This window comes from Schistocerca nitens, chromosome 5 (assembly GCF_023898315.1).
Source record: "Schistocerca nitens isolate TAMUIC-IGC-003100 chromosome 5, iqSchNite1.1, whole genome shotgun sequence".
Classification (NCBI taxonomy): Eukaryota; Metazoa; Arthropoda; class Insecta; order Orthoptera; family Acrididae; genus Schistocerca; species Schistocerca nitens.
The window spans coordinates 559,765,275-559,776,006 of record NC_064618.1 but is presented as its reverse complement, the minus strand read 5'-3'; the positions used below and the strand labels follow the sequence as shown (position 1 = coordinate 559,776,006).

Here is a 10,732-nt window from a genome sequence, read left to right as displayed (position 1 = left end):
GTCTCACTTAATCTAATGATGCTAGAGAAAGTCTGATCAAACAAAATATCATAAACGAGGGGAACTTATTGACACATTTCAGCTGTTTCGGCAACAAAAAGTCTTACTTATGGCTATTTTCCTTGTTTATGTTATCAATAGCTTGCTAATTAATCATATAGCTACTTTAACAAATAAGATGCCTTACGAAATGTATATTACACATCTATAACAAGTGAATACCATTTCTTGGAAAGAATTTCTACACGATTAACGATTTTTCAACACGAATTTACTGCTTAATATTTATTTATTTATTTATTGGCTTTTGCTTCATAACCATACAGCTGACCATAGTTTACACGCATCGGTAAAAACTGTGACCTTTGACAATTATCTATGTACAAATTTAAGTCCATTTATAACAAAAAATATATAATCTTTATAAATTAGATATGTATTCATTATGCTTATCTATGTACGAAATTGAAATAAAAGTTAAAAGGTGTTTTATTTTTAACTAAATATATGATTACAAATGCATTTCCTTTTATGCGTCTAGCGCGTATTTCGATGAACTGGGTATGCTAAGTACCTGGATATTAAATATGATTCAAACCGCAGTAGCTGAACTACGGAAGTCGGTATCTGAGTAGTTCAAGCCGCGCTACTCCTGGTTACCGTGAGCACGAACCAGGAGGCTTACTTCAACACAGATGGTTGCCAAGTGTTGTTCTTCGTTGTACATTTTCATCACGAGTTTGCTGTGAACACCATCGTCTTCAGAATAGTGAACGACCGTTTCCATAGGGCTGCATGCTTACGTTCCTAGTTTGATAAACATTCAGGCACTGTACCGCGCCGGCCCGGGTAGCCGAGCGGTTCTAGGCGCTACAGTCTGGAACCGAGCGACCGCTACGGTCGCAGGTTCGAATCCTGCCTCGGGCATGGATGTGTGTGATGTCCTTAGGTTAGTTAGGTTTAAGTCGTTCTAAGTTCTAGGGGTCTGATGACCCCAGCAGTTAAGTTCCAAAGTGCTCAGAGCCATTTGCATTTTGCACTGTACCGCACCTCGAATAGCCCGCAAAATTACACAATATTAATCCCATAGAAAATATCTGGGATTATTTGGAGCACAGATGGAACGCGGCAATCCATATCCCCGAAACCAGGTAGCTCTACAGAATCTTCAGCTGGATATGGCTAGCATTTTTTGAGTCATCAGTCTTCTGACTGGTTTGATGCGACCCACCACGCACTAATCTCTTCATCTCTGAATATCACTTGCACCTTACATCCTCAGTTACTCATTCGATGCACTCCAATCTTTGTCTTCTCCTAATTTCTTTGCCAACTCCATTTGTTACCACGGAAGCTATTTCCAGATTATTATCTTCTCCATTCTTCTTGCCAGTGTTTTCCGTATGTTCCTTTCTTTGCCGATTCTGAGGAGAACCTCAGCTTATGGCTGGAATATGTGAAGAAGTTTGAGGACACCCGAATCGGCGTCAGTATCAGTGAGCCGTGCCGCGGGTCGATAGGACGCGTGCCGCTTGCAAGTGGACTGATCTTGTAACGTTGTTGCACTAATTTATTCTGCAAGCGGTGCTGCTATTCAAGACCATAAAAGTGGGTTAAAAGCTGTGAGCTGTCTGGGGAAGTTAACCTTGCATTACCAAGCAACTGTTTCACCAGGTATCCAGTCTAGCCTACCAAATTCCCAACCAGACTGACATCAATTATAATCTTTTAATAGTCATACGACAACCGGTGATATACACTCCTGGAAATGGAAAAAAGAACACATTGACACCGGTGTGTCAGACCCACCATACTTGCTCCGGACACTGCGAGAGGGCTGTACAAGCAATGATCACACGCACGGCACAGCGGACACACCAGGAACCGCGGTGTTGGCCGTCGAATGGCGCTAGCTGCGCAGCATTTGTGCACCGCCGCCGTCAGTGTCAGCCAGTTTGCCGTGGCATACGGAGCTCCATCGCAGTCTTTAACACTGGTAGCATGCCGCGACAGCGTGGACGTGAACCGTATGTGCAGTTGACGGACTTTGAGCGAGGGCGTATAGTGGGCATGCGGGAGGCCGGGTGGACGTACCGCCGAATTGCTCAACACGTGGGGCGTGAGGTCTCCACAGTACATCGATGTTGTCGCCAGTGGTCGGCGGAAGGTGCACGTGCCCGTCGACCTGGGACCGGACCGCAGCGACGCACGGATGCACGCCAAGACCGTAGGATCCTACGCAGTGCCGTAGGGGACCGCACCGCCACTTCCCAGCAAATTAGGGACACTGTTGCTCCTGGGGTATCGGCGAGGACCATTCGCAACCGTCTCCATGAAGCTGGGCTACGGTCCCGCACACCGTTAGGCCGTCTTCCGCTCACGCCCCAACATCGTGCAGCCCGCCTCCAGTGGTGTCGCGACAGGCGTGAATGGAGGGACGAATGGAGACGTGTCGTCTTCAGCGATGAGAGTCGCTTCTGCCTTGGTGCCAATGATGGTCGTATGCGTGTTTGGCGCCGTGCAGGTGAGAGCCACAATCAGGACTGCATACGACCGAGGCACACAGGCCCAGCACCCGGCATCATGGTGTGGGGAGCGATCTCCTACACTGGCCGTACACCACTGGTGATCGTCGAGGGGACACTGAATAGTGCACGGTACATCCAAACCGTCATCGAACCCATCGTTCTACCATTCCTAGACCGGCAAGGGAACTTGCTGTTCCAACAGGACAATGCACGTCCGCATGTATCCCGTGCCACCCAACGTGCTCTAGAAGGTGTAAGTCAACTACCCTGGCCAGCAAGATGTCCGGATCTGTCCCCCATTGAGCATGTTTGGGACTGGATGAAGCGTCGTCTCACGCGGTCTGCACGTCCAGCACGAACGCTGGTCCAACTGAGGCGCCAGGTGGAAATGGCATGGCAAGTCGTTCCACAGGACTACATCCAGCATCTCTACGATCGTCTCCATGGGAGAATAGCAGCCTGCATTGCTGCGAAAGGTGGATATACACTGTACTAGTGCCGACATTGTGCATGCTCTGTTGCCTGTGTCTATGTGCCTGTGGTTCTGTCAGTGTGATCATGCGATGTATCTGACCCCAGGAATGTGTCAATAAAGTTTCCCCTTCCTGGGACAATGAATTCACGGTGTTCTTATTTCAATTTCCAGGAGTGTATATACATATATATAAAAGAGAATTTAAATAAAAAGAAATAAATCAGTTTATATTTGGAAATTTATTTTAACATTGATCATTGAAATTTCAGCATATTAAACTTGATTCATAACTAAACTGGTGCCTTATTTAGGATTGTGAAAATGTGAGTTTGTAATCTTACAGAACACATCAAATATGGAGCCAAGATTGGGAGACTGCATACAACACTGCATTCACAAAATAACACACGAAGAACGTTGAAACATATGCAAGAGGAAATTAACCACTACCAACCGATTCAATTTTCACCCAAAGAAGTTACGTTCGTAGCGCAATCCTGTCCGTCATGTAATTACCACACACTGGTATACTAAATTCATACTAACTCTCTGTGAAATCTTCCCGAAAAGAATAGCTGAGGGCTACTTTAATGATTACACCACATGCTTCACGTGGTCAACTGGGTTTACACAAAGAGTGTAACTCCACAATAATTTTGATAAAATAAATTACATCAAAAAGCAATTTACAAAAGAAAAACCTCGAACTGGTTACTAACGTCTTACTATTAACCTGATGGGTCAAACAATTGTATAAGCACGTGGTACTGGTCTCACAAAGTACACCCCACGTGGGTAGAACATAAAGAAAAGCTGCTATATTGAAAAATATTGTCAAGACGAGACGTTATAATCTCACGCACATTCGCATTTAAGATTGATGATCTTAGTTAGAGTTACTGATCAACACGTGGTTCCACTTTACTCACAAAGTAGTGACAAAGCAACTTCTGGAAGATATTCTGAACTGTACACTCGAATCACACTGCGTTGCAGTTTAAGATAACATTAGATATTTTAGAGCTAAACCTGAAATAAAGGTGATTAAATTTTCAGTTAGGCTGATCTTAAGAAATCCATTGCCCTACGGACTTAGCAGACACGCGCTTAGCCGGAGATCTTAACACTTCAGACGTTCGCCGCGGACAGACTGACCTGGACCCTACCGAGGGTGCCTTACAGATACAAACGGAAGTGACCAGAGAGGCAGCTTCCTATACCAACAGGACAAGGACGGACAGGACCATACTATGAATAGAAACCTCTCTGCTTTTAGAAAGCGTAGCTACCTGTTCCGACGTTGGTCCTACTGTTCTCTAGCAGACAGGCTTGTCTGCTACCATCAAGCATGCAACTAGAAATAAATTTGCTCATTCATCCTCTCACACAGAAGGGAAGGGGGATGACAGTATCTTATCATATACAGTATATAAAAGAAAGCGGATGTAGGTTCCGTATGAGACTGTGTGACATGAATTACATATAAACTGTATTTTAAAGTGTAGTAGTGTGACAGATCGTTCTTGTTTATGTGTAAAAGTAACACTTTACACTGCTCAGTCTCCTCCCAGATAGTCAGAAACACCACAGTAAATTTAGAAGAGGAATTTATGCCGTAAATGACAACAGATTTAAGAAATTAACATGAAAGGAATCTAACAGAGACCTTTTAATCTTTAGCCAAAGGAGGCGCGGGTACGGCACTGAATTTCCGGAGGCGACGCGGGCGCTCTCGCTCTCTTGGAGTCGACGGGGTCTGGTGTATCCGGCCTCTTATAGGTGGCATGGGCTGTGGGCGCCGTTCCGGAATTTATCGCTGTGCTGGGTGGCGGCTACGCGGGGCGTGTCTTGGCGAAAGCTGGAAAACAGCGAGTTAGGACCAGAGCTGCGCGACGACAGGTGGCAGCAAACGGACCGTTGTGGGCCGAGGGGCGCATTCTGCTCTTGCCTTTCAGCTCCAAGGACGATAGCGGCCAACTGCTTGTAACCGGAAGCAGCCTTTTTGCGAGCCTTCGTTTAAAAGACCGGTTGAGCAGCTTCTGGAACGTTAAACTAGATTTCAGTTTTTATGTGACCTACTACCTAGCGTGGTTTTCATGTCACGCAATCCTCCTTGCGCATCTTCGCCGTTGTGTGTAAGTGAGAGTTTGCTACTGTATGGCGTTTGGGAAGTGAGCTTTACTGACGGCAAGGCGTTATTATTGCGGCAGGAAACTGTCGTCGCGTTCGTATATGAGAGTTCTGTTGGTAGTGGACCAGTAACTGCACTTTCTATTTTCGGTACTCGCATGGTTGGTGGATTCTTGCTCACGAGTGGGAGTGTTGACTGAAGTGTGGACAATGAATTTTGTATGCAAACCGGCTTCTCTTTCTGAACTAGGATCCGTAGCAGATAGGGTTGATAGAAGAGATAGAGAAGATCCAACGGAGAGCAGCGCGCTTCGTTACAGGATCATTTAGTAATCGCGAAAGCGTTACGGAGATAGATAAAACTCCAGTGGAAGACTCTGCAGGAGAGACGCTCAGTAGCTCGGTACGGGTTTTTGTTGAAGTTTCGACAACGTACCTTCACCGAGGAGTAAAGCAGCATATCTCGCGAAGAGACCATGAGGATAAAATCAGAGAGATTAGAGCCCACACAGAGGCATACGGACAATCTTTCTTTCCGCGAACAATACGAGACTGGAACAGAAGGGAGAACCGATAGAGGTACTGAAACTACCCTCCGCCACACACCGTCAGGTGGCTTGCGGAGTATGGATGTAAATGTAGAACTGTCGAGAGTAAAATAAACTGCTTGGCTTGGGTCGCTGAGGTCAGCATATTGCGGCAGTATGGTTATATGTACCTCCTCATTGTTTTAAAATTTGTACTTCGTATGTTTTAGAATCAGCTAATCTGGTTGTCTCGGCCGGACGAGTTTGATGCTTGCCAGACCCCGGTGACGTCAGAGACTATCTTGTTTACGCTCCTCGGCTCCGAAGTCGATCTGAGGCTTCAGTATCTGATGTTGAGAAATATGCTTTATTAATGTTTTTTGGTGTTTATTCTTTTATTCGGGGTATTTAAAGCACATTGGGCTCTGTTGAAACTTGACTGCTTTTACTGCTGTTTGAAAGACGATAAGATATTAGAAATGCATTGTGCTGCAGTTTTCCCATTTAATATTTCACAGTTGATCTCTGTTCGGCTTAAAATTTAAAATTGAACTCATCAGTCTCAAACAAGAAATTTGTTTCTTGGTATTTAAATATTCACTATCCAGTTTTAAGTTCCTGTTATCTCAACGAAAATTTCTGCGTTGCTACTTGTCTGCGTTTGTTTTAAAGTTGGCTTTTGTTATTAATAAATGCCATTTAGTCTCGCAGTCCGTAACGAATGATGTTCAATACCCCATTCGTCTAGTCCTTCCACGTCCTATCCTATAAGCGCGCAGATATCACGCACACTCTACATTCAAGTCCGGCGGTGATTTTCCAGTGTATTAGAGTGACGTCTCCTGGTGATTTCCGTGAAATCGTTCTGGCGATGTACGACATCTCGAAAACGGATCGACTCGACTTGTACGGACAAAGTGAGACAGACACTGGAGCACCTGTTGGTGCAGCCTGCACGTGTCCGCCCCTGTGGCTGGCAGAGCGGTTGGCTTGCTCGGGCCGGCTGTCAGCCGAGAGGCTGCCAACACGGTGTTACGGCGCACCGCAGAGTGCCGCGGGCTGTAACCCTGTCAGCGGGCGAACAGTTGCCTGCTCTCCGCCCTGCCCCTCCACCACTTGATGGAGAACTCGACACGGGCAGACGATATACGTTAGTCGATTCGTAGCAGACTGCATGCCTTTTGACGTGCAACTGCAAAACATCCTACTTTTGCCCATATGGGCGAACACGACTCAGTCGAGCTTGAAGTTTCTTCAGTGTAGTCACATATGCATCAGAATTTATGGTGGTTCCACTTGGCATGATGTCCACAAGCAAGAGTCCTTCGGAATCGAAAAACACTGTAGCCATAACTTTTCCAGCAGAATGTGTGGTTTTGAATTTTTTTTCTTGGGTGAATTTGCATGATGCCACTCCATTGATCGCCACTTCGTCTCTGGTGAAAAATGATTGAGCCATGATTCATCACCTGTCACAATTCTTCTAAGAAATTCATCTCCACCTTTCTCGTACTGTTTCAAAAGTTCGCTGCATTCCGTTTTTCTTGTTTCTTTGTGAGCCACTGTCAACATCCTGGGAACCCACCTGGCACAAACCTTTTTTAATGCCAACACTTTCAGTATTCCGTAAACACTTCCTTCCCCTATCCCAACGTATCGTGACAATTCGTTCACAGTGATGCGTCTGTCAGCAGTCACCAATTCGTTAACTCTCTGCACATTGTCTGGAGTGTGTGCAGTACGAGGTCTGCCGTTGCGAGGACAATCCTCAATATTTTCGTGCCCGCTTTCATCACGCAACCTGCTTGTCCACCGACTAACTGTACTGCGGTCGACAGCAGCATCTCCATAAACCTTTTTCAACCTCTTGTGGATGTTTCCCACTGTCTCGTTTTCACAGCACAGGAATTCCATGACAGCACGTTGCTTCTGACGATCGTCGAGTGTAGCAGCCACACCTTAAAGACATGTTGTGACGGCGCCACTCACGGAAACAGGTTGAACTAAGTTTGAAAACGAGCAGGAAAGATGTATCTACACACTGTCAAACTTTCACACATGCAGAATGAAAACTGTATTTTTCCAAAAATAGTGTGCATTTCTTTTGGAGTGACCCTCGTATTATGCAGTCACTTAGCTTTCATTCTCTTTTCTCTACGTCTATAGTAGTTCGAATGGTTTTATAGAATACTCTATGTCTGCTTACGCTGTTCTAATCTTTCCACCGAGCCATATCTACACTGAAGGAAAAAAAACCAGCATCACCAAGAAGGAGCTGCGCGACATAAAATGGAAGTGGTAGGCGTGTTTCTACATCTGAAAGATGTCTATTCAGGTTGCACACCAGTCGCATAAGTTTTCTTCAAATACACGCTGTAACCGTCTTAGCGCCAGTTACATTTGAGATTGGACGTGGTGAGTTCATGCCAGTCAAGAATGTATTTAAGGCGACAAAGACGCCATTATACCTCACTGAGTTTGGCTTCAAATGGTTCAAATGGCTCTGAGCACTATGGGACTCAACTGCTGAGGTCATAAGTCCCCTAGAACTTAGAACTACTTAAACCTAACTAACCTAAGGACAACACACACATCCATGCCCGAGGCAGGATTCGAACCTGCGACCGTAGCGGTCGCGCGGTACCAGACTGTAGCGCCAGAACCGCTCGGTCACCAGCGGCCGGCACTGAGTTTGAACGAGGTCGTGGAATAGGGCTACGAGAAGCAGAATATTGCAGGAAGACTTGGCAGGAATACAACCAATATACATCGAACTGCATCTGAACAGCAGTTGGCTCCACAGTGTCACAAAGAACCGTTACAAATCAGTTACTTAGCACAGCTGCGAGCCAGACGCCCTGTAGCGTGCGTTCCACTAACCCCAAACCGCCGCCATTTGTGACTTCATTAGTGCCAAACTAGAAATCCGTGGAGGGCTGTATGTTCCTTAGAGGAAGGCCAGCTGAGAGCCTGCAGTCACCCTTCGGTGTACTGGGAGTGCTTCATCTGTAAAGGAGACCGCATATAGGACGCTGGTGCGACCTGCTCTTGGTAGCGGTACGGGGTGCTCTCCGCCAAGCACCATACGGTGCTTTGCGGACTATCTGTCCAGATGTAGAGGTAGATACAGATGTAGAACCTGTATGCGTGATAGACACACCACACCTGCACCTGGAGCTATGGTGTGCTGTACGATTTCAGATGATAGCAGGAGCACTGTTGAGGTTACCCCACGCACACTGGCTTCAAGTTATGGTTGTCTTTCAGTAAGGGTAACTTTATCCAATGGTACGGCTAGTTAATCGCGTAGAAATTGGTGAGAAGCAGCACCTGTTAAGTATACGTTCTTATGAGTCTGTCACCCATAATTCTTTCCCAAATATTTACGCTAATGTGACCCGAAGCTTTACCTGCATGATAGCTCGAGGATTTGCAACTGCCCACACGTAGAACTCCCATTTCACTGCTTCAGTTACTCACATTCCCCGGAATCACGACACTTGTTCTGATAAAAGCAGAACAAGACGTAGGAGATAGTGGTCATTATTATATGTCACATCATCATCTCAGTGAGAGAACTAAGTAAACAGACACAATCAGTAAGGAATATGGGATGATCTTCAACACGAAGACAGCCTACATAAGAGTACTGACAGGGGTACAGACAAGTAAAATGACCCAGATCCCAACAAGTAATTGTCTCCGTAGATAATTTTTTAGAACGTTTTTCTGTTTTTCATCAGTAATGAGGCCGTAGTTACCTCTATTGAGGGAGACACGATATCCAGTACGGACGCCTTTTGTGACCGCGAATAGAGTAAGGCACACCATGGTTCTTTTGTAGAAACACTGCAATTAACGAAGTTCCACCTCATTATCCACATGCCAGCTTCAAACCTAGAACGCAACTGTGTGAAGTCGTCAGCCTTCAGAAATGTGCTTCTTGCCATTTACAAGAATGCTGCAGATTCAGTTTGACACTGTTTTTGGACAAGACATGGCCATTTAAAAGGACATAGATGTACCTCGTATAGGAATACAACTGCCAAGGAAAACCTCGAACCGTCGTTCCATCGAACTGAGTCATTTAAAATGCAAAGCACCGCTTCGTGAATGGTGGATAACACACAGGCTTCAAAAAATGGTTCAAATGGCTCTGAGCACTATGGGACTCAACTGCTGTGGTCATTAGTCCCCTAGAACTTAGAACTACTTAAACCTAACTAACCTAAGGACATCACACACATCCATGCCCGAGGCAGGATTCGAACCTGCGACCGTAGCAGTCGCACGGTTCCGGACTGCGCGTCTAGAACCGCGAGACCACCGCGACCGGCACACAGGCTTCATACTGACTGAGGCATTATTGTACAGACAGTAGGTTATGATATTCATCAGTGCTAAGAAAGATTTCAAGAGACAGGAACAACTTGATAAAACCCTCTGAATGGGCAGATGGATGATTTACTTCACTGGACATGCAGTGATTGAGGAACTGTGAAATTAGTAACAGCTCTATATGTTCACTTGCAGAGTTGTAAAACTACCATATGCTGGCTAGACTACGGTATTTTTCCTAGTAGTTTTTGTCCATTAAGATCGTAACTGCATTACCTGTATGTTACCTGTGTTGCATATCTATCGTGCATTATTTCATTTCGATCGCTTTGTTTGCATATGCTATCACCGTCTCACTAGATTCCCCTAGCAATCTGCAGCGCTCAACCGTCTAGTTCTACATGGTTATCCTCCTGTCTGTTACTTAAAAAATAAACAGTATTTATAGTAAAGTTGAAGCTGTCAATATTTGATTCAAGTCTCATTCGAAAATTGTTGATCTTTAACGTGAAGGAGAGACATGTTGTAGTAAAAATAAAAATTAAGAACTACCAATTTATTTTGCAGCACTATAACACGAATTTTCCTCAAAAAAGGATAAAATTTTTGAAAAGCGCAAAACAAAAATACATCAAACATCACTTCAGCACGTCGTCGAGCTTGTATAAAAATGTTATGTGATTCATAAACAACTTTCACGTTTTTCAATAATAATAGGACTCTCTTGCCTTTGA

General features: G+C 45.2%; 1 non-coding gene across 1 annotated transcript; it reads left to right on the top strand.

Moving 5' to 3' along the window:
- The first annotated feature begins 843 nt into the window (after positions 1–843).
- Positions 844–927, top strand: Trnap-ugg (transfer RNA proline (anticodon UGG)). The gene has a single exon. It is a non-coding gene; the product is annotated as a tRNA-Pro (tRNA).
- Positions 928–10,732: the final 9,805 nt, after the last annotated feature.